At 45.7% G+C, this 23,293-nt stretch overlaps 1 long non-coding RNA gene across 3 annotated transcripts in view; it reads left to right on the top strand.

Moving 5' to 3' along the window:
• LOC137616678 (uncharacterized) overlaps positions 1-23,293 on the top strand; it is a 279,052-nt gene that overhangs the window by 16,864 nt on the left and 238,895 nt on the right. The window lies entirely within an intron of this gene.

Below are 23,293 nucleotides of genomic sequence, written 5' to 3'. Positions count from 1 at the left end.
TCTATACTGCAATGACAATTGTTAGTTGAACCCATTTTAGATTTTACCCAATGATGGGAGTTGAAGGTTTTAGGTGCTCCTATTAGAACGTTAAAGAAGTATTGGCTTACTAATGAATTAAACTTGAATTAAATTACCAATAGATCAGGATAGTATTGGATATTCAATGTTTGTTCTTCACAAATACGAATTCTCGTCCTTAATAGGAGTGTGATTTCTGCTTGGCTGGAACTCTGTTGTTAAGGTTTATAATAAGGTATCAGTAGTAACTGGTATATGGCAGGGAGGTCCTGGCCCCATTGCCAACTCACCAAAAAGCCACTTTGACTAAAACCGCCAGGTCGTACACATAAACTCTGTCTCCATTTTGACCATGTTTGGAGATGCGATTCTGCCCTTGGGGTTGTTGTACATAAGTGCAGAACCTTCTTAAATAGGAGCCATGTGGATCCCAATTATTTGTACGCCTCTGGCATGGCACGTAATTGTTCGTAGTCTTACCCCTGCAATGAGTTCTCGCGGGCGTTCTTCTTTCTTTTTCCGGTACCCGAACTTTTAATCCTTCTCCATCTCCCTCCTCGGGGGTGGTGACAAAGATGGATGACAATTTCGATCTCCTTCATGGGTGGGCTACGAGAAAGATAGTGGTAGCTGGTTACCCAGAAGAGGCAGCTATTCCCCACTCTTTGCCTGATAATGAACCTCAGACTTCAGTTGGTAACAAAGCTAAGGAAACACTGGCCTTCTCTGGTATGGAGGGCATCTCTTTAAAACATGAAATGATGCCAGTATCTTCCTCACTTGCCACATGGGTTGAGAAAATTCCTAAGTTGGACCCATCTTCCTTATCTATAGTCCCAGTGGCTCAGACGATGGAAACGCTTACAACCACTTCGAGGAAGAGGATGATGTGACCTTGGACTCCTCTGACTAGTGTAATATAATCAACATTGCCCTCTGCTGTGGATTTGCAGATCCCTGCAGAAGTGAAACAACAGATGCACTGCGAAGTGGTACCTGTGATGGCAAGTTAATTGAGGGTCATTACATTACCATATTCTTTGGAGCATTATGCGAGACATTGTATGCTTATCCATCTCTTTGCATGTCCGCACACCCTGGCTAGAGCGTGCCCATTTATATGCACACACTCATCGAGTTTGTCCATCGCATTCCTGTATTTGTGCGCTTGTCACACTCGCCTTTTTTTTTTTTTTCCTTTAGAGCCCATTGCCTGTGCTCCTGATCACGGGCACTTATTACCCACGCATCCTCTATGGCATGTTTTTCTCTGGGCCCTAACTAAGCACTCCCTGGTGAGTGAGCAAACTTCACTTTTGTGTGCTCGTACTCTAACATGGTATCCTCTCCAAGGCACGTATGCCCTTCTGCTAAAGTACATTCTCTTGTGCACATTCCTTCTTCTATTACAATGTGCTCTAAAGAGGCTGAACACTCAGAGCACTCTCTAGTTTAGGCACTCACGACTCACTCACATCATTCATATGTGGATGAGGATTAGAGCACTCTCTAGTTTAGGCACTCACGACTCACTCACATCATTCATATGTGGATGAGGATTCACCATTGAAGGCGGGCTCATCTACCTGGAGATGAAGTCCATCTCCGTCAAGACCTTAGCTCTGATCATGGAGATGAACAACTTGGGTGAGGTATCAAGGAACCCTATAAAGGGAGGGAAGACCCCCATTGGCTGGCACTCTGGTTCTCTGCAAGGTTCAAAACTTTCTGTAGAGCTTTTCTGGTCAGAATTTGTTGAACAGTCACTCTAAAAGCTTTATTTCTCATTTTCCATTACAGTATGTATTTTTAAATATTTAACTTAGCCGGTGAATATATAATAGCTGCTACTCAGCGGCTCGACAGAAAACACACTCAAAAAACTCGCGAGCGATCGCTATGAAGGTTGCGGGTGTGCCCACCAGCGCCAATATCGGCCAGATACCACTCTTGCATGTAAACAAACCCTTCAATTCTTCTCTGTCGACCTTGACGACAAGACGTATCATTACTCGCTGTAGAACCTGGAGTTTTCTCAACATATTTGGTGAAGTACTTCATTTTGGTTTGAGCTTTCGCAGTACAGGTGTTTTATCTTCAACTTAAATCTTGAACTCGTTTTTGGATAGATTTAATTTTTGATGACTTTGGATTGTTTTTTGGACTTTCCTTGGCTTTTAAATGGCCGACCCTTCCCTTAGTACGGAAGTGTGTTTAGGCTTTTAGCAATTATCTTATCACGTTATAAATTAATTATAGATTTTCCTCTATATATTTTATATCTCACCCGCCTTTATTAGGCCTCTTCGATTAGCTTTTCATTTATAATAAACATCAAGATAAATTTTAATGATTTGTTTATATGCGACCTTTCCTGAGAGTAGGCGGTCCTAACTTGGAAACCGAAGTTAAACAACGTTGAGCCCTTTCAATCGTAAATAACTTTTACAGAGCTAATGATTTAAAACTTATTAAATGAATATTTTTTAGTAGATATTTTATGAAAGATTTTCTTTGAATAGTCTTCGTACTGTTTCAAAGATGAACTAACGTTTAGTTTATTTATGCTACGCAGTTTGCGCTCTATCGTTACGATAGAGAGAGAGAGAGTATCACGGTTTCACTTTGCAGTAAGAGTTAATCGATTCTGACGTTTTGTTCATTCTTCTTTCAAAGCTTAAATGTTTTAAATTCTATTTTAAAGGAACTTTTTAATTGAAAAACCTTTGTTTTTTCCTTTGGTCAAATAACCTGTTTTTTTGACGAAACGTAAGTGGGCTCTTCTCTTCGGTGCGATATCAAGAGAGAGAGAGAGAGAGATAGAGACGGAGGGAGAGAGAGGAGAGAGAACGTTCCGATCTTTATCTCGTCCCAAGCGAGTAACGTTGTTCTCGAGTTACTCTCGTCCCTAGTCTCTGTACGGGGAGAAAGGATAAAACGTTTTTAGTTTTTTATTCTCGTCCCAAGGCACTGTACGGTGAGAGATTGAAAATGTAGTTTTGAATGAACTAGTGTTTAGTCTCTTCCCCAGCCACTGATCTTTTTATCTTAAAATATGTTTACTGTTTTTTTGCTGGTATTAATGTGCTTACATTATACGACTGATTTTGCAATTATAACCTTTTGATGAGGCTAGAATTGCGTGCTTCAGGTAGAAATCAGTTTTATTCATACCTAATGTGAATTGTTGAAAAATTCGATTTCAGTGAAATAAGTGCAAAACAGAAAATCGTAGTGATAAAGTGATATTGCGCAAAGTGTTATCAGTGTTGCGACCGAGGGTTCGTCTGTTCGTGCCTGTCGTTCGCCTAGTCCGGGACCTCTTGCAAGCTCCCAAGCCCAGGGGAGAAGTAATGTCGTACGACTTATGGGTTCGAGAGGCCTTGATCAGCGAACAGACGTTCCCTCTATGGTATCAGGCGTATCTCACCAAGATCACCCCTACCATAAGGCGAGAGAGACGATTTTCTCCTCGTCATCCGAAGGCTTTTCGCATAAGAAACCGTGGAACAAGGTTTCGAGGCCCTTTAAGCGAAAGTCAGTCCTTTCAGGACAGGTCCAGCGTCCTGGTTTTAACTATTAGGACAGCTCTGACCCTATGCAGTCATCGGAAGACTGCTCGCCGCCTAAACAAAAGCGTAACACAGACTCCGAGAGTCTTTTTGTAGGCAAGGTTTTGCAGTCACAGACGTTACCCTCGTCTCTTACCGCTACCATTCCCGTTGATCCTAAATGGGTTGTACGGCAAGACATGCAAAATAAGCTTGCCTCCCTTATGGAAGACTATTCTGCCGATAAGTCCGTTGAGCCTAGCCGTTTATCTCATCGAGATCCTGGCCTTCAGCCACCCAAACGTTCCTTTGTGCGTCCTGTTGACGTTGGCGTAGCCAAGTCACGTCAGTCAGGTTGTTTAGAACCACACTCGATGCGGTCTCGTGTGGATTTTCAGCCGCATTTGGACGTTAGGCCACTTGCTGATGCTCCTGTTGACGTTCAGGACGTTCGCCAACCATCGGAGTTGACTTGTTTTGACGCTGAGCGTCAACCTCCGCATTCTAGAGTTGTTTTGACTGCTCAGACTAGGCGGTCAAAGCAGTCTCGAGTGGACGCTGTGCGTCCTCACGCACCTGTTGTTGTTGACAGTTCACAGACTGTCAAGCAGTTACATGACGTTGAGTCCTGGTCCGCTACTAATGCACCAGTGCGTGTGGACTCTGCTTGTAAAGCATTGCCACCACGGTAGGTCTCTCCCTTGCTTGAGACTCGGCTATTGTCGGACAAGGTTCCTTCAGATGAGGAAGTTGCTGTTCCCCCTCCTACTGATATTCCCTTGAGGACTCTGTCAGACGGAGAGGAGCATAAAGCTGCTTAGCCCTCTATGGACTTTAAATAAATCATACTGATTTTTAAGGATCTTTGTCCGGATCTTTTTGTAACTGCTGCTCCTCGTTCGCCTAAACGTCAGAGTTTGCACTAGGCCTAGCTACTTTGAAGCCGTTGTTTTATAAGCTAGTGCTCTCTCGCTCTTCTAAGAGAGCTTTACGTTTGCTAGGGGACTGGTTTATCACCAGGAGGAGTTTGGGGGAGACAGCCTTTGCTTTCCCTACTTTTAAGCTGGCTTATAGAGCGAGAGTTTGATATGACACTCATAGACTCTCCCTGGCGCCTGGCCATGAGACGCTCCAAGATTTTATGGTCGACTTCAGAGCTAGACCATCTCCTGTTAGGAGTCTTTTTTCGAGCCTTTGAAGTTTTGCTTACAATTATGTCATGCATAAACAAGGCTTTCAGGGATGGCTCCAATGATCTGACAGCCACGTTCTCTGCAGGAACAAGTTCCTCAGGGATGGCTCCAATGATCTGGCAGCCATGTTCACTGCAGGAGTACGTAAGAGGCAAGTGCGCTCAATGTGTTCATTGTCAAGACAAACTTCACGATGAAGTCTACCAGGCTGTCTTGACAGCATTAATGGAAGGCATACTTCCACATTCCTATACACCCGGATTCCCAATCGTTTCTGAGGTTTGTTTACAGGAATGTGGGGTACCAGTTTCGAGCCCTGTGCTTTGGCCTCAGTCCTGCTCCTCTCGTGTTTACAAGGCTCATGAGGAATGTGGCAAAATCCCTCCATCTATCGGGGATCCGAGCCTCCCTGTACTTGGACAACTGGCTTCTCAGAGCATCGTCCAGTCTTCGCTGTCTGCAGGATCTGCATTGGACGTTGAGTCTGGCCAGGGAGTTGGGACTTTTGGTCAACCTAAAAGTCCCTACTGATCCCATCCCAGATTATTCTATATTTGGGGATGGAGATTCGCAGTCCAGTTTTTTTCGGGCTTTTCCGTCTGCCACCGATTAGAACAAGCCCTGCTCGAAGTCCAACTAATGCTGAAAAGATAACGTTTGTTCAGTCAGGAGTTGGAACAGTCTCGTAGGGACTCTATCATCCCTGGAGCAGTTTGTCTCACTAGGGAGACTACACCTTCTGCCTCTCCGGTTCCATCTAGCCTCTCACTAGAACTAGGACAAGACGTTAGAGACGGTATCATTCCCAGTCTCCGAACCGGTGAAGGCATGCCTGAAATGGTGGGACAGCAATATCAGTCTGAGAGAGGGACTATCCCTAGCAGTCAAGAACCCAAACCACGCGTTGTTCTCAGACACGTCGGATTTGGGTTGGGGTGCGACCCTGGACGGTCGGGAATGCTCGGGTCTGTGGACCTCAAGTCAGAAGAGCATGCACATCAACGGCAAGGAGCTATTAGCAGTCCACTTGGCCTTGATGATATTCGAAAGCTTCTTCGAAACTAAGTGGTAGAGGTCAACTCAGACAACACCACAGCTTTGGCGTACATCTCCAAGCAAGGAGGCACACACTCCTTCACGCTGCTCGAGATCGCAAGGGACCTTCTCTTATGGTCAAGAATTCGAGGCATCTCCCTGTTGACGAGATTCATCCAGGGGGACTTGAACGTCTTGGCAGACTGTCTCAGTCGGAGGGGTCAGGTGATACCCACGGAATGGACCTTCCACAAGGACGTGGGCAAGTGTCTTTGGGCTACTTGGGGTCAACTCACCATAGACCTCTTTGCCTCCTCGTTGACCAAAAGGTTACCAATCTATTGCTCTCCAGTCCTAGATACAGAAGCAATCTACATAGACGCGTTTCTACTGGATTGGTCTCTTCTGGACTTATATGCATTCCCACCATTCAAGATAGTCAACAAGGTACTGCAGAAGTTCGCCTCTCACGAAGGGACAAGGTTGACGTTGGTTGCTACCCTCTGGCCCGCGAGAGAGTGGTTCACCGAGGTACTTCAATGGCTGGTAGACTTTCCAAGAAGTCTTCCTCTAAGGGTAGATCTGTTACGTCAGCCCCACGTAAAGAATGTCCATCAAAGCCTCCCCGCTCTTCGTCTGACTTCCTTCAGACTATCGAAAGACTCTCAAGAGCTAGAGGCTTTTCGAAGGAGGCAGCCAGTGCGATTGCAAGAGCTAGGAGAGCTTCTACCATTAGAGTATACCAGTCGAAGTGGGAAGTCTTTCGAGACTGGTGCAAGTCAGCATCTTTGTCCTCGTCCAGTACCTCTGTAGCCCAAATCGCAGATTTTCTTTTACATCTGAGAAAGGTTCGCTCCCTTTCAGCTCCCACGATTAAGGGCTACAGGAGCATGTTGGCTTCGGTCTTTCGACATAGAGGCTTAGATCTTTCCAACAATAAAGATCTCCAAGATCTCCTTAAGTCTTTCGAGACCTCTAAGGAACGTCGTTTGGCAACTCCTGTATGGAACTTAGACGTGGTCCTAAGGTTCCTCATGTCAGACAGGTTTGAGCCATTACATTCAGCCTCCCTGAAGGATCTCACCCTCAAGACACTTTTCCTAGTGTGCTTGGCTTCGGCTAAAAGGGTCAGTGAACTTCATGCCTTCAGTAAGAACATCGGCTTTTCTACAGAAAAAAGCCACTTGTTCACTTCAACTTGGTTTCCTGGCCAAAAATGAACTGCCTTCTCGTCCTTGGCCTAAATCTTTTGATATTCCTTGCTTATCAGAGATAGTAGGCAACGAACTGGAAAGAGTATTATGTCCTGTTAGAGCTCTTAAGTTCTATTTAGCTCGTACTAAGTCATTACGAGGTAAATCTGAGGCATTATGGTGCTCAGTTAAGAAACCATCATTGCCTATGTCAAAGAATGCTTTGTCATATTTTATCAGATTTTTTAATACGAGAAGCTCATTCTCACTTGAATGAGAAAGACCGATGTTTGCTTAAGGTTAAGACGCACGGAGTTAGATCTATAGCAACCTCCGTGGCCTTCAAGCAAAATAAATCTCTGCAAAGTATTATGGACGCGACTTTTTGGAGAAGCAAGTCAGTGTTCGCGTCATTTTACTTAAAAGATGTCCAGACTCTTTACGAGGACTGCTACACACTGGGTCCATTCGTAGCAGCGAGTGCAGTAGTGGGTGAGGGTTCTACCACTACACTTCCCTAATTCCAATATCCTTTTTAATCTGTCTCTTGAAATGTTTTTAATATTGTTTTATGGGTTGTACGGAAGGCTAAGAAGCCTTTCGCATCCTGGTTGATTTGGCAGGTGGTCAAAGTCATTTCTTGAGAGCGCCCAGATTAGAGGTTTGATGAGGTCCTGTTGTATGGGTTGCAGCCCTTGATACTTCAGCTCCTGGAAGTCTTTCAGCATCCTAAGAGGATCGCTGGGCTTCGTGAGGAAGACAGACTTACAAGGCAGAGTAATCGTCTAAGTCAACTTCCTTACCAGGTACCTATATATTTTGATTTTGTTATATTGATAACTGTCAAAAACTCTTAGCTTATACGCTGTAAACTTAATTAACTCTGGTCTCTACCCACCGCCTTGGGTGTGAATCAGCTATTATATATTCACCGGCTAAGTTAAATATTTAAAAATGATATTTTGATTATAAAATAAATTTTTGAATATACTTACCCGGTGAATATATAAATTATAGGCCCTCCCTTCCTCCCCAATAGAGACGCAGCGGGACGAGAAGAATGGAAGGGTTTGTTTACATGCAAGAGTGGTATCTGGCCGATAGTGGCGCTGGTGGGCACACCCGCAACCTTCATAGCGATCGCTCGCGAGTTTTTTTAGTGTGTTTTCTGTCGAGCCGCTGAGTAGCAGCTATTATATATTCACCGGGTAAGTATATTCAAAAATTTATTTTATAATTAAAATATCATTTTATTATTTTTCTTTAAATTTTATTTGTTTTTATACATTATCGTACTGTATTCTCTCTCTCTCTCTCTCTCTCTCTCTCTCTCTCTCTCTCTCTCTCTCTCTCTCTCTCTCTCTCTTTTTTGTAAGATTACACCAAATCCCAAGTTTGCTTGTTAGGATTCCTGAAACTTTTTGGATGACTTGGCTCGGAGATTCAGAGTTCAGTTGTTTGGGGAGAATATATTTTGCTTTAGATTTGTATTTTTCTCTTTCATGGATACACGATTACAATCGTGTATTCAGCTCAGTTTAGAGAAAACAAGAATTCAAATGTGCTTGTGTGAAGCACATGCATTCCCATTGTAATGTAGCTTCTCCCTTGTACTCTGACGATAGCATTAGCATGGCAGTAGTTCAATCCTACATTGGGATTGTGTGTATTGTCTTTCTTTACTTTTTTTTTCTATTTCTCTTTTGCATTTTGTTTTCTTGAAAAGCTTTTGCAGTCTCTTTTATGGGCTTTTGTTTGTGATTGAATTTATCTGTTCAGAAGATAGTAAGTCAGCTGATGGTGACTGAGGGGAAGAAAACAGGACTTTTTTCTTTTGTGTAATCACAAAGTCTTTAGACCATTAGATAGGAGTTTCCATTATTATTATTATTATTATTATTATTATTATTATTGTTATTATTATTATTATTATTATTATTAAAAAAATAGGAAGAAGAGAAATAAGATAGAACATTGTGCCCGAGTGTACCTTCAAGCAAGAGAAGTCTAACCCAAGACAGTGGAAGACCATGGTACAGAGGCTATGGCACTACCCAAGTCTAGAGAACATTAGTTTGATTTTGGGATGCCTTTCTCCTAGAAGAGCTGCTTACTATAGCTAAAGAGTCTCTTCTACCTTACCAAGAAGAAAGTGGCCACCGAACTATTACAGTGCAGTAGTTAACCCCTTGGGTGAAGAAGAATTGTTTGGTAATCTCAGTGTTATAAGGTGTATGAGGACAGAGGAGAATGTGTAAAGAATAGGCCAGACTATTCAGTGTATGTGTAGGGAAAAGGAAAATGATCTGTAACCAGAGAGAAGGATCCAATGTAGTATTGTCTGGCCAGTCAAAGGACCCCATAACTCTCTGGCAGTAGTATCTCAACCTTTTATTCTTTTCTCTTCCATCAGAAGAAATAGGGTTTGCCAGCCCTTCATTGAAGATGAAGAACTGATTATCTTTTGGTTTTCTGTTCTTTCTCTTGGTCTCAAACGTTGAATCTACTTCCTGATGGGAGTAGCCTTGGAATGTTTCCACGCAGCTTAGGTGCAGCATTTCTGGAACGTTTCCACTGGTGCTTTTTATCACTGCTTTAATTAGAGATTCCTTGCTGATTAAATTGGGCTTCTGTGGTTAGAGGAGATTTCTTGGAATTCCAACCATTGCATCATAGGACTCATATTGGAATATCAAAGAGAATTGCTATCTACCGTGCAATCAACAATCGTGTTGACACGAGAATAGTTACACAATGTTTAGTATATAAACCAAGATGTCTATCCACTTTATGTTCTAGAGCTTTCAAATATGGAGCTCCAAGTCTTGCAACAAACTCGTGCTAGACATCCGAAGGGTTTCAAGAAGAAACTGAAGCTTTTCTTGTTTTCTAAGTGCTTCAATACATGGATTGATATAGTGTGTGGAATATTCTGTATCAATTCTCTTTACTTAAGACTGCATGTGACAAAGAGATCTTTAGGTCTGGCAAGACACAGAGTTTCCATGAGTGATAGGACCAGGAAAACAGCCTTTTCAATATTAATCTTACCCGATAATCATGTAGCTGTCAACTCCGTTGCCCGACAGAATTCTACGGACGGGATACGCCAGCGATCGCTATACAAGAGGGGGGTGTACTCACCAGCGCCACCTGTGGCCAGGTACTGCAGTACTTCTTGTTGACACCACCTCAATTTTTCCTCTGTCGTGCTTCCGGCAAGACCTACATGGATACGCTTATAATTTTGGAGTCTTTGTTCACGGTTTTGGTGAAGTATTGCTCTGAGATTTCAGCTTTCGCTATACAGGAAGCTTTTCCCTTAGCTTAGATAGCTTTTGGATTAATTTTGATTTATGGTTTAACGATCTTTAGCTTTAATTTGGAATCCCCCTTGACTGTTCTCTGATTCAAGATGTCCGACCATTCTCAAGCTCCTCCCTAAAGACGATGTAGGACTTGTATTAGGCGGCTTCCGAAGGCCTCGGTTGATCCTCACACCGTTTGTTCCGACTGTAGGGGAAAATCCTGTCAGTTGGAAGATCGATGTGAGGAATGTGCCGGACTTTCGGAACTTGATTTTATTCGATTCCTCAAATATACCACTAAGTTAGAGAGAGAGAGAGTTAGGAGGAGTTCGGCTCGCTCTTTACTTTATTCCTCCCCCCATGATCCTCAACCTTTTCCTCCCCCTGTAGTGGCTACCCCCGAACCTACTATTAGTGCTCAGCCTGATATGTCAGATGTTTTACGTGCCATTCAGGCTTTAGGTGATAAAGTGGAGTCGGTAGTGAGTGACCACAAGTTCCTTTTGGCAGACGTCAAGGAACTTAAAGTGAAAAGTGCAGTGGGAAGTGGTAGTGCCAGTGCTGTGCCTAGTGCTAGTGTCAGTGTCAGTGTTGCGCGTGAGGATACTTCTGTGCGTGCCAGTCGTCCTCCCAGTCCGGGACCTCTTGCAAGCTCCCAAGCCCAGGGGAGAAGCAATGTCGAAGGGCAAAAGGGTTCGGCAGGCCTTGATCGGCGCACAGTAGTATCCTCAGTGGTTGCGGGCGTATCTTATAGAGATCGTCACTTCCACTCTCAGACGATTGAGCCCTTTAGATCCTCGTCTGCAGAAGACTTTTCGGGGAGAAAACGCTGGACTCAGGCCTCAAGACCTCTTAAGCGTAAAGTCCAGACCGCGCGAGTCCAACAGCCAGGGTGTAGCCATTGGGCTAGCTCGGACTCGCCGCAGTCATCAGGTGACTGCACGCCTCCTAAGAGAGGTAAGGCGCTGCCTCAACAGACCTCAACTTCTGTTAAAGCTATGCCTCAACAGACCTCAACTTCTGTTGATCCTAAGATGGCTATGCAGCAGACTATGCAGTCGCAGCTTGCGGTGTTGATGCGGGAGTTTCAGGCAGAGAAGGTTAATACACCTCCTCCTGCGAACGCTCCTCCTCCTCTGCGCAGTACAATCTGCCAGACGTATGAGGTTGAGGCTCCTCAAACTACCTCCATGCGTGAGCTGCCGCGTTGGGAGTTGCCAGATACCAGCGCTGTGCAGCAACCTCCACTTTCCTTGAACCTCCACTTTCCTCGAGGCGAGAACCTCAACTCTCGAGGCAAGCACCTCAAGAACCTCAACTCGTGAGTCAAGAGCCTCTCTCTGCGCAGCCACCTCAACCCTTGAGGCAAGCGCAACTCTTGAGGCAGGAACCTCATGCTATGAGTCAGCCACCTCAACGCATGCATCTGCCACTTTCTCCTCAGCTTGAGCCTCTTCCCATTCAACTTGAACCGCAGTCTATGCAGCATGAGCCTCATGCTTTACTACAGTCGCCTCTCACCACGCTTGCTCCTCAGACCTCCGCAGAACCTCCTTCATCCCAGCCTCAGGACTTTGTCATTACTAGCCCTCATCCTCTTCAACAGAGACTTGAGGATGAATCCGCAAGTGCGCATGCACCCGCTCTTCAGGATTCAACCATTCAGCAGACCGCTTTGACTTTACCTCTCGCTTCTCAACCCTCAGGTGATGAGGTTTCTGAGGATGAAGCTGCTCACCTGGATGATCCTTCATCTGACGTGGAGGAACCCAAGTCATTGCCACCCTCCATCGACTTTCGCAAGGTTCTGGCTCTGTTCAGAGAACTTTACCCGGATCACTTTGTTTCTGCTACCCCTCGCTCTCCTCCATCCGAGTTCTCTCTAGGCATGCAACCTGTTAAGTCTGCCTACACTAAGCTCGTCTTCGCTAGATCTTCTAAGAGAGCTTTGAGAATGTTAGGGGATTGGTTGCAGTCCAAGCAGCAACTGGGAAAGACGTCTTTTATGTTTCCACCTCCTAAGCTGACGTCTAAGGCGGGCGTCTGGTATGCCACAGGAGAGGAACCAGGCTTGGGGGTCCCTGCCTCTGCCCAGGCTGACTTCTCAAGTTTGGTTGACTCTCCACGAAGGTCGGCTATGAGACGCTCTAAGGTCTGCTGGACCTTTTCTGACCTGGACCACTTCTTGAAGGGAGTCTTTCGCGCCTTTGAGATTTTTAATTTTCTCGACTGGTGCCTGGGGGCCTTGAGCAAGAAGACTGCCCCATCTGACAAAGACTCGGCCATGCTGATCATGTCCTGTATGGACAAAGCAATTCGCGATGGTTCCGGCGAACTGGCCTCTATGTTTGTATCGGGAGTCCTCAAGAAAAGGGAACAGCTTTGCTCCTTCCTTTCCACTGGTATCACCTCTTGCCAAAGGTCACAGTTACTTTTTGCTCCTCTTTCTAAGTTCCTGTTTCCTGAGGATCTTATCAAGGAATTGTCTGCGGCTCTCATTCAGAAGGACACGCATGATCTTGTGGCCTCTTCAGCACGGAAGGCTAAGGTTGCTCCTTCAGTTCCTAGAACTTACCGCACCCCAGTGGCTGATACTCCTGCTACTAGATTTATTCCGCCCTTTCGTGGCAGAGCCCCCAACCGAGGAGGTACCCGCCCAGACGGTCACAGGGGCAGGTCCAAGAAAGGTATCAAGTCTTCGAAAGGCAAACACTGACTCTCCTCCTCTCCAGACAGCTGTAGGAGCCAGATTCAAGATCTTCTGGCAAGCTTGGGAAAGAAGAGGTGCAGACGCCCAGTCTGTCAAGTGGCTAAGGGAGGGTTACAAGATACCATTCTGCCGCAATCCCCCTCTGACCACTTCTCCCATCAACCTCTCTCCCAACTACAAGGAAAAGGACAAGAGGCTAGCGTTACATCAAGAGGTGTCGCTCCTGTTACAGAAGGAGGCAGTGGTGATAGTCCGGAATCATCAATCCCCGGGCTTCTACAACCGTCTCTTTCTGGTGGCCAAGAAGACAGGAGGTTGGAGACCGGTGCTGGACGTCAGTGCGCTCAATGCTTATGTCACCAAGCAGACGTTCACTATGGAGACGACGAAGTCGGTCCTAGCAGCGGTCAGGCAGGAGGACTGGATGGTCTCGTTGGATCTGAAAGACGCTTACTTTCACGTCCCCATTCATCCAGACTCCCAACCTTTTCTGAGATTCGTTTTTGGAAAGGTTGTGTACCAATTCCAAGCCCTGTGTTTTGGCCTAAGCACGGCACCTATGGTGTTTACGCGACTGATGAGGAATCTTGCGAAATTCCTCCACTTGGCGGACATCAGAGCCTCCCTTTATTTAGACGACTGGCTGTTAAGAGCCCCCACAAGTCGTCGCTGTCTGGAGAGTCTCAATTGGACTTTGGACTTGACCAAGGAACTAGGTCTTTTGGTCAACTTAGAAAAGTCCCAGCTTATTCCTTCCCAAACCATCGTTTACCTGGGAATGGAGATTCGGAGTCAAGCTTTTCGGGCTTTTCCGTCGGCCCCAAGAATCAACCAAGCCCTAGAGTGCATTCTGAGCATGCTGAAGAGGAACAGATGCTCGGTGAGACAGTGGATGAGTCTAACAGGGACCCTGTCATCGTTAGCCCTGTTCACCGAGTTAGGGAGACTCCACCTCCGGCCCCTTCAATTCCATCTAGCAGCTCACTGGGACAAGAATATGACGCTCGAAGCGGTCTCTATTCCTGTTACCAAAGAGATGAAGACTACTCTCATGTGGTGGAAGAGCAACATCCTTCTCAAGGAGGGTCTCTCGTTAGCTGTTCAGACCCCCAATCTTCATCTCTATTCGGACGCATCAGACTCGGGCTGGGGCGCGACCTTGGACGGACAGGAATGCTCGGGGACATGGAACAAGGAACAGGAAACGCTTCACATCAATTGCAAGGAGTTGTTGGCAGTACATCTGGCCTTAATGAACTTCAAGTCCCTCCTGCTAAACAAGGTGGTGGAGGTGAACTCCGACAACACCACAGCCTTGGCATACATCTCCAAGCAGGGAGGGACTCATTCGAGGAAGCTATACGAGATCGCAAGGGACCTCCTCATTTGGTCAAGAAGTCTAAACCTCAAGCTGGTAACGAGATTCATTCAGGGCAATATGAATGTCTCGGCAGATCGCCTCAGCAGGAAGGGTCAAGTCATCCCCACAGAATGGACCCTTCACAAGGACGTGTGCAACAGACTTTGGACCTTGTGGGGTCAGCCAACGATAGATCTGTTCGCCACCTCCATGACCAAGAGGCTCCCATTGTACTGTTCCCCAATTCCAGACCCGGCAGCAGTTCACGTGGATGCTTTTCTGCTGGATTGGTCCCATCTCGATCTTTATGCATTCCCGCCGTTCAAGATCATCAACAGAGTTATTCAGAAGTTCGTCTCCCACGAAGGGACACGGCTGACGTTGGTTGCTCCCCTTTGGCCTGCAAGAGAATGGTTCACAGAGGTACTGCAATGGCTGGTCGACGTTCCCAGGACTCTCCCTCTAAGAGTGGACCTTCTACGTCAACCTCACGTAAAGAAGGTACACCCAAGCCTCCACGCTCTTCGTCTGACTGCCTTCAGACTATCGAAAAACTCTCTAGAGCTAGAGGCTTTTCGAAGGAGGCAGCCAGAGCGATTGCCAGAGCAAGGAGGATTTCCACTCGTAGAGTCTATCAATCCAAGTGGGAAGTCTTCCGAAGCTGGTGCAGAGCCAATGCAGTTTCCTCTACCAATACCTCTGTAACCCAAGTTGCTGACTTCCTGTTACGTCTTAGGAATGTTAGATCTCTTTCGGCTCCTACGATCAAAGGGTACAGAAGTATGTTGGCATCAGTTTTCCGCCACAGAGGCTTGGATCTTTCTTCCAACAAGGATCTACAAGACATCCTTAAGTCTTTCGAGACCTCTAAAGAACGTCGGTTGTCCACTCCAGGCTGGAATCTAGACGTAGTCTTAAGGTTCCTGATGTCTTCTAGATTTGAACCTCTCCAGTCAGCCTCTTTCAAAGACCTTACTCTCAAAACTCTTTTCCTCGTCTGCCTTGCAACAGCCAAAAGAGTTAGTGAGGTTCACGCCTTCAGCAGGAACATAGGATTCACATCCGAAACAGCAACATGTTCCTTACAGCTCGGGTTTTTGGCAAAAAAATGAACTTCCTTCACGTCCTTGGCCTAGATCGTTCGAAATTCCTAGCCTCTCCAACATGGTGGGTAACGAGCTAGAGAGAGTTCTTTGCCCTGTCAGAGCTCTTAAAGTATTATCTTAAAAGGTCAAAACCTATACCAGGACAATCAGAAGCCTTATGGTGTGCCATCAAGAAACCTTCGATGCCTATGTCCAAAAACGCAGTTTCGTATTACATAAGGCGTCTGATTAGAGAAGCTCATTCTCACATGAAGGATGAAGACCTTGCTTTGCTGAAGGTAAGGACCCACGAAGTGAGAGCTGTAGCTACTTCGATGGCCTTCAAACAGAACCGTTCTCTGCAGAGTATTATGGATGCAACCTATTGGAGGAGCAAGTCAGTGTTTGCATCATTTTATCTCAAAGATGTCCAGTCTCTTTACGAGAACTGCTACACCCTGGGACCATTCGTAGCAGCGAGTGCAGTAGTAGGTGAGGGCTCAGCCACTACATTCCCTTAATCCCATAACCTTTTTTAACCTTTCTCTTGAATGCTTTTATTGTTGTTTTTGGGTTGTTACGGTAGGCTAAGAAGCCTTCCGCATCCTAGTTGATTTGGCGGGTGGTCAATTCGTTCTTGAGAAGCGCCTAGGTTAGAGGTTGTGTAGAGGTCCTTTAGTATGGGTTGCAGCCCTTTATACTTCAGCACCTTAGAGTTGTTCAGCCTCCTAAGAGGAACGCTGCGCTCAGTAAGGAAGACGAACTTATTAAAGGCAGAGTAATGGTTCAAGTCGACTTCCTTACCAGGTACTTATAATTTCATTGTTATTTTGAATAACTGATAATATGAAATACGGGATACTTAGCTTCTTGATATACATGTACACTGGTTTTCACCCACTTCCCTGGGTGTGAATCAGCTACATGATTATCGGGTAAGATTAATATTGAAAAATGTTATTTTCATTAGTAAAATAAATTTTTGAATATACTTACCCGATAATCATGATTTAATTGACCCACCCTTCCTCCCCATAGAGAACCAGTGGACCGAGGAAAAATTGAGGTGGTGTCAACAAGAAGTACTGCAGTACCTGGCCACAGGTGGCGCTGGTGAGTACACCCCCCTCTTGTATAGCGATCGCTGGCGTATCCCGTCCGTAGAATTCTGTCGGGCAACGGAGTTGACAGCTACATGATTATCGGGTAAGTATATTCAAAAATTTATTTTACTAATGAAAATAACATTTTTAAGCAAAGTAAGTAGAGAAGGATTGATTACTTGTCCAATGAGAATCTCTCGTTCTCTTACATTGAGTAGCCAAAGTTCCTAATCGCCCTTTTCGCTTTTTAGTCGCTTTGTTGGTTCTTGTGACTTTTTATCTAGAATGTGATTTAAATCTTTAAGAGAAAGATTTTGTCCAGGAGCCTTCAGCCTTAGACTCAGGGCTATGACGGTGGTTCTCATGAGGAATGTTCCTGTCATAAAGTGTTGGAGGTGGCTTCTTGCTGACAGTGCCTTCTTGCCGACTGCACCTTCTTCTGTGAGGTGATAGATAGTCTGCCTGTTGGTGTGATATTTCCCCCATTTTTGCCTGACACTGAACCAGCTAATTTGTCTCTCTTCAGGAAACTGAGTTACCAACTATGCCTTTTCCCTCTGCTTATTATGACATTATGAGCAGTGGTTTGGCATCTTTTAGTGCCTCTTTGTTCGGCGCCTTTGAGGATTTAGGTATAGGTATATCTTGGCAACCGTTCAGATCCTAACACTGTTGGTACGCTCTCTCCTCCTGGCTGTTGAACACAGTGCCTTAATGAATCAGATGACAGGTAGTCTGTGGTTGGTGTTGGCAACTTGAGTCACGGGTGGCATTCCTGCATGTCTTCCAACACTGAAACAATGGATTGGTTCGCATACTCATTCCAATGGAATCAGATGTCCCCTTCCTATGCTCTCTTTCTTTTGGCGACAGTGCCTTATTGAGTCTGATGACACGGTAGTTCATTGTCTGTGCTGACAACTTTGGGTTTTGACCAGTCTCTATTGTTGTCAAGCAAATTGCTGCCTGCCTTCTTCATCGCTTGGCAATAGCTCCTCTGGGAGTTAGGTGGCAGATGTTCTCGGTCAGTGTTGGTGACCTTGACTGTCGTTTGTCACAATTCCATGTCACCTAACACCGGGAGATTCGATCAGTCTAAGCGCTTACTCCATGCACACGAGTCACCTTCTACCTGTCCCCCCTCTATTTGACAAAGCGTTTTCTGTGAGACGACTGGTAGTTCGGTGTTTGCAACCCTAGTCTGTGTGTAGTTCCCCTTCTACCTTATACTACCAGCGAGATGGTTAGTCTCTCTCTCTGGTAGATGGAGTCGCCAGCGATGCCTTTCTCTCCTCTTATGTTATTCTAAGGATGGTTAGCATCTTTGAGGATATAGTTACAAGAATGTCCTGGCGATATTTCCGATTGTAACTGTTGGTACGCTCCCTTCTTTTTGGCCTGTTTACCATTCACTACAGTACTGTACCTGTCATCCATTGACTCACCATTCACTGCAATAAAGCCACACCCTCTCTTGCTCTTCCCTTTTCAATCCCAGACACTACTTATTACTTCACCAAACATCACTTCACCCTTTAATATTATTATTATTACAGTATTATTACAGTATTATTATTATTATTATTATTATGATTATGATTATTACTTGCTAAGCTACAACCCTAGTTGGAAAATCTGGATAATATAAGCCCAGGGGCTCCAACAGCGACAATAACCCTTTATCTTTGTCTCGCACAAGGCCAGTTCACCCATCCTTCTATTCCAAAACAAACTTCCAATCTCATATCTTCTACACTTAGTGTACTACATCCACTCGCATTCAGACACCCCAAAACTTGAGTGTGGAGAGCAATCACTCCCCCAACTCCTCCTCTTTGATATCTCTCAGGAAATAATATACAGGAGAGGGGATTTAATTTGTTAGTAGATGTAAAGTATGATTAGTAATTTAGATTATGAAATGAATAATCAGCAAGGGACAAAAGCACGATAGGGCAGCCAATGGTTGATAAAAGTAGGATTATATAATCAATGAATAAGGTTGGTTAGATTTATTATTGATTTAAGGTAACATTGGTTAATCATTAGCAAAAGAAACATTGTTCTTAGTTTTTGAACATTAAAGACGTGACTTCGGCCACACCAGGTTGTCAGTTTTATACTGTTGGGTAAGTTAGTCCATGAATGAAGTATAACCAGCAAGTCAAAAACAGTAACATTGGATAAGATCTATGAACTAATCTAGACTAGGTTAGTTAGTCAGATTGTTTGAGATAAGTTTCCATAGTTTAAGGTAAGATAAGTAAAGTGGTCAAGGTAGGTAGAACAAGCTGATTCATTGATTGAAGGTTAACCAGTAAATACACTTGGATAAATTGAATAGGCTAACTGGAGTTAGTTTATGGAGCAGAATCCATACAATAATTAAGGAAATTTTAGTTTGTCATTTCAATTATGAGAATGATACATTTGCTTGATAAATTTAGGAAGTTGTAGGTCAGATTTTTGTTTTTAGGAGAGTGAAAGCAACACTAATTATTGATTTACTCAGCACTATACTCCTGTATTCATAGTAATATTTCACACCTGGAACTCTTAGTGTCAGTAAATCCTACAATATTTTTCTTAGAATTTACACAACTTTTTTTTTATATTATGAATATTTTATGAATACAGTATTGTGTGTTTGACCAGGTATCCTCTGTGGTGTAAGGTAGAATGTTTTAATCAGGAAATTATGGTTTATTGGGTAACTCTTGAATAAAATTGAAGAATAAGGAGTGTTTGTTCCGTAACTGGAATACAAACCACGCTATTTATTAGGGGTTATACTTTCGGCGGAGCTGAAATGACGAGCCATTAAAATTTAGCGAGGGTTAACTACCCACACCGCTAGTTAGCGGGGGTAGGGGCGGGTAGCTTGCTACCACTCCCGTTCATACACCTGTGATTTAGTCACTTTACTTTTGGCTCGGACCGAGAGCGGTTGTTTCCTCTCTCCCCCTCGCCTATTTTGGACTGCCATTAATTTTTGTCTTTTAACTTACTCTTTCTTATACAGTACTTGTATATATATATATATAAACATTCTTAATGTCTATGTATACATATGTGTATAGAAATGTGGTAAGTTTCCTTTTCAGTGTTTGTGCTGTGTGATAAATATATGACAACGACACTTGCGTAGTAGCAAGGCCAGCACAGTTCCACTTCGTGGGGAACGACCTCTCCCTCTCTGGTCCATCGGTCTTCCCGTCGGCATATATCTGTTAACTCGGCCGCCGCAGGGGAATCGTCATCGCCTGGACCCTCTTCATTCAACCATTGTCTTCGCCTTTTCCTCTTATCTTACGGGAAACTTGGATTCTGAGCGAAGGGAATGTGGCCTTTCAAAGATTGGCTACGGTCTCTCTCTTCTCGAGGTCGTTCACCTTTACTACAACAGCGTACTATTGCGGAAGCTCCTTTCCCGTGCGCGGGTTAGGTTGCTCTTCCGATTGTTTGTCTCAATTATTTTTAGCGAAAGTCTCTTATATACACGTGCAAGCGCTCTTTTATACGCGCGCAAGCGCCGACGATCTTCCGCGCGCGGGTACCGATGGTCTCCCGAACGCGCGCGAGCGCCGATGATCTTCGCGCGCAGGTACCGATGGTCTCCCGCGCGCTCGACGACAGTCTTATGCGCGCGAGCGCCGACGATCTTCGCGCGCTGGTACCAATGGTCTCCCACACGCGCACCAATAGTCTTGCACGCTCGCGCTCCAATAGTCTTGCACGCGCGAGCTCCAATAGTCTTGCACGCGCGCGCGCCGATTATTTTCCGCGTGCGCTAGCGCCAATGCTCTTGCGCACGCAGACGATCTAACGCGCGGGCGCCGCTGGTCTCCCGTGCGTGCGCCGATGATTTTCCAAGCGCGCAAGCACCAATGCTGTTACACGCGTGCCAATAGTCTTGCACGGGCGCGGGCGCCTAGGGTCTCCCGCGCGCGCACCAACAGTATTGCGCGCGTCGACTCTCTTCTGCGTGGTACCGATGGTATTCTGCACGTGCGCCAACAGTACTGCGCACGCGCACCGACGGCTTCAATAATCTTGAGTGCGCGCACACAGCCTTCCGCGCGCCGACGGTCTTCTACGTGCGGACGCCGATGGTGTTCCACACGCACGCGCCAACAGTCTCCACGTAGTACTCTCACGCACGCACGCGCCAACAGTCTCCACGTAGTACTCTCACGCACGCACGCGCCAACAGTCTCCACGTAGTACTCTCACGCACGCACGCGCCAACAGTCTCCACGTAGTACTCTCACGCACGCACGCGCCAACAGTCTCCACGTAGTACTCTCACGCACGCTCCAATGCTCCCACTCTTGCGCAACCAGTCACACGCTTCGGTGCATTCTAGGGAGAATGCACAAAACTACACAGTGCCTTACTGCGCGCCAGCGCTCTTCCTCACTTTCCTGCGCCCTCCTTCGCAGTTACGGTCCTGGATCCATGCGCTAGCTCTTGCCAAAGAGTCAAGGCTCGCAGATCCAATGCACCAGCTCTTGCCTAAGAACCAGCGCTTGCCTGCTCTCCTGGCAGATATTAAGCACCAGCATCATCCTGTGTGCCATTGCTCCAAACTCACCTACACACTCGCGCAATTGTCAGTAAAAAGGAATAAAACTTTTTGGACAGGTCACCATTGCCCCATTCCTCCCCGCAAACACACAACATTGCCACCGGGGAAAAGAGGAATAAGGCTCCGCAGAAGGATTCAAGATCCCAAAGATTCCATCCTACAAGGGAATCAAAACGGGGAATCCTTGGTCCCTGTCTCTTCTGAAGTTTTTTTCCCTGACAGACCACCAGCAGCAAACAGGAAAGCATCAACAGACTGATCTGTAGATCACTGTTTGCTGATGGCTAGTTCACAGTTTACTGATCGCTAGGTCGCTGATCACCAGATCGCCAATTGCTAGCTCAATGCTGATCTTTGACCTCTAGTCCCTCCAATGACTAACGATCTCCAATTGCTACCATTTCCAATCACCGATTGCTAGTCAATAACCAGTCATCAGCTTTCTGATCACTAGATCACCGATGGTCAGCTCACCTTTCTTTGATCATTGAACTCAGCTCGCTGATCTCTGACCAGTCCATCTTCAGCTTGCTTATCTCTGACCAAACAGGGGGGACCATAATCAGCTTGCTGATCTCGAACTCACCATCGGCTCACAGACCACCGATGAATCGATCAGTTATTTGCCAGCAGTTCGTGACTCGAACTTACTAGTCAACCGCTTCCTGTAGTTCCTAGATCAGAAGTTATACAACATACTTCTCGATACTGGCCGTTTGCCATCACACTAAAGTGATTGGTAAACGTTCGACAACCCTCATCAACGGCTTGCCAACAGGGAACTACTTGCGAGCACTCTCCAACTGCACAGTAACCACGATACCCAACGAGTAACCATTGATTAACATTCGCCAGATTGATTCTATTCTAAGGAATAGCATCAATCCCATCAGGGTGCTTGGTAAGGCTAAGTGTGGCCTTCCTTTTAAAGAAATTCTCTCTGAGAAGAATTCTTACACTGGGTATGGCGCCTGATCCTTTACGACACGAGTCAAGACTCCAGCGTCGACAATCTTCCATGCAAAGAAATCACCGAGGAGCTGTCCCTTTGGGTCGATGTCCACACCATGTTGGAGTTCGATCAAGGGCTAAGACCTCAGGTCTTTATTTGCACACTGAACCTAAAGGACACTTACTCCCAGGTCCAAGTTCAAGGCACTGTGCTTTGGTCTTTCCACTACATCCATCCTGGTCTCACAGGATTGGCTTCTGTCTCCGCTCTCTCGGGACGACCGACTGACCTTAGCAGACTCAGTGGCAACATTGCATTAACACTGGAACTTCTGAAGTCTTTTTACCAAGATCCAGTGATCAGGGTAAACCTACGGAAATCTTCCCTACTTCCCTCCCAGGAGACTGGTATATCTAGGAATGATTCTAAACACCAATCTCCACAAAAACCTTCTCGAAACAAGAACGACTTCCATTCCAGAAGACTTGAGTCAGAAATAGAAGAAAGGAGGACCATAGTGCTGCACCACACGACCTCAGCCCTCTGGACAGAGCCCGAAGGTACCTTCACTTAAATCTCTTAAGAGATGAAGGCCAACTTTCCAGTCCTTCAGCAGCCTCATCGGTTCCTAACAGACCACTCAGTGATGTGATGGACGACACACCACACACCACATAGAGACCCACATCGACAAGCAAGTAGGAACTGGCTTGTAGCTCTTCCCATCTAATAGTATAAACACTAAGATGGGCCAAAGTCCGTTCGGTACCTCTATCAGCCCGCTTCATTCCAGACGGGAAGAACGTGCTCGCCGACAATCTGTGCACAGCATCTCAGATAAGGTATACCGAATGGACTTCGGATCGCCATGTAGCCAACAAAGTCCCGACTTTACGAGGTCCTCCAACTAGGGGGTCTGTTCGCAACGCTCCTGAATTTCAGGCTACCGTTGCTCACCAGCCCTAGACCCCAAGGCTCTCTGGCAACAACGGTGGGTACAACAATGACATTTACGTCTCGTCCCTGTTTTATCTGGAGAAGGGCACTCAACAAGGCTAGAACATTGGTCAACCTCTCAGGGACTCTCCTAGCTCCGCTATGGCATTATGCAGAACGGTCTCCAAACCTTTTGCAGCTCCTGATAGAGCTTCCAAGAGAAGCCTCTCCACATAACAGACAACCCACTTCAACACC

Source organism: Palaemon carinicauda, chromosome 22, assembly GCF_036898095.1.
Source record: "Palaemon carinicauda isolate YSFRI2023 chromosome 22, ASM3689809v2, whole genome shotgun sequence".
In the NCBI taxonomy this organism is placed as follows: domain Eukaryota; kingdom Metazoa; phylum Arthropoda; class Malacostraca; order Decapoda; family Palaemonidae; genus Palaemon; species Palaemon carinicauda.
Note: the sequence above shows the minus strand (reverse complement) of the source record. Positions and strands in the feature narration are given on the sequence as shown.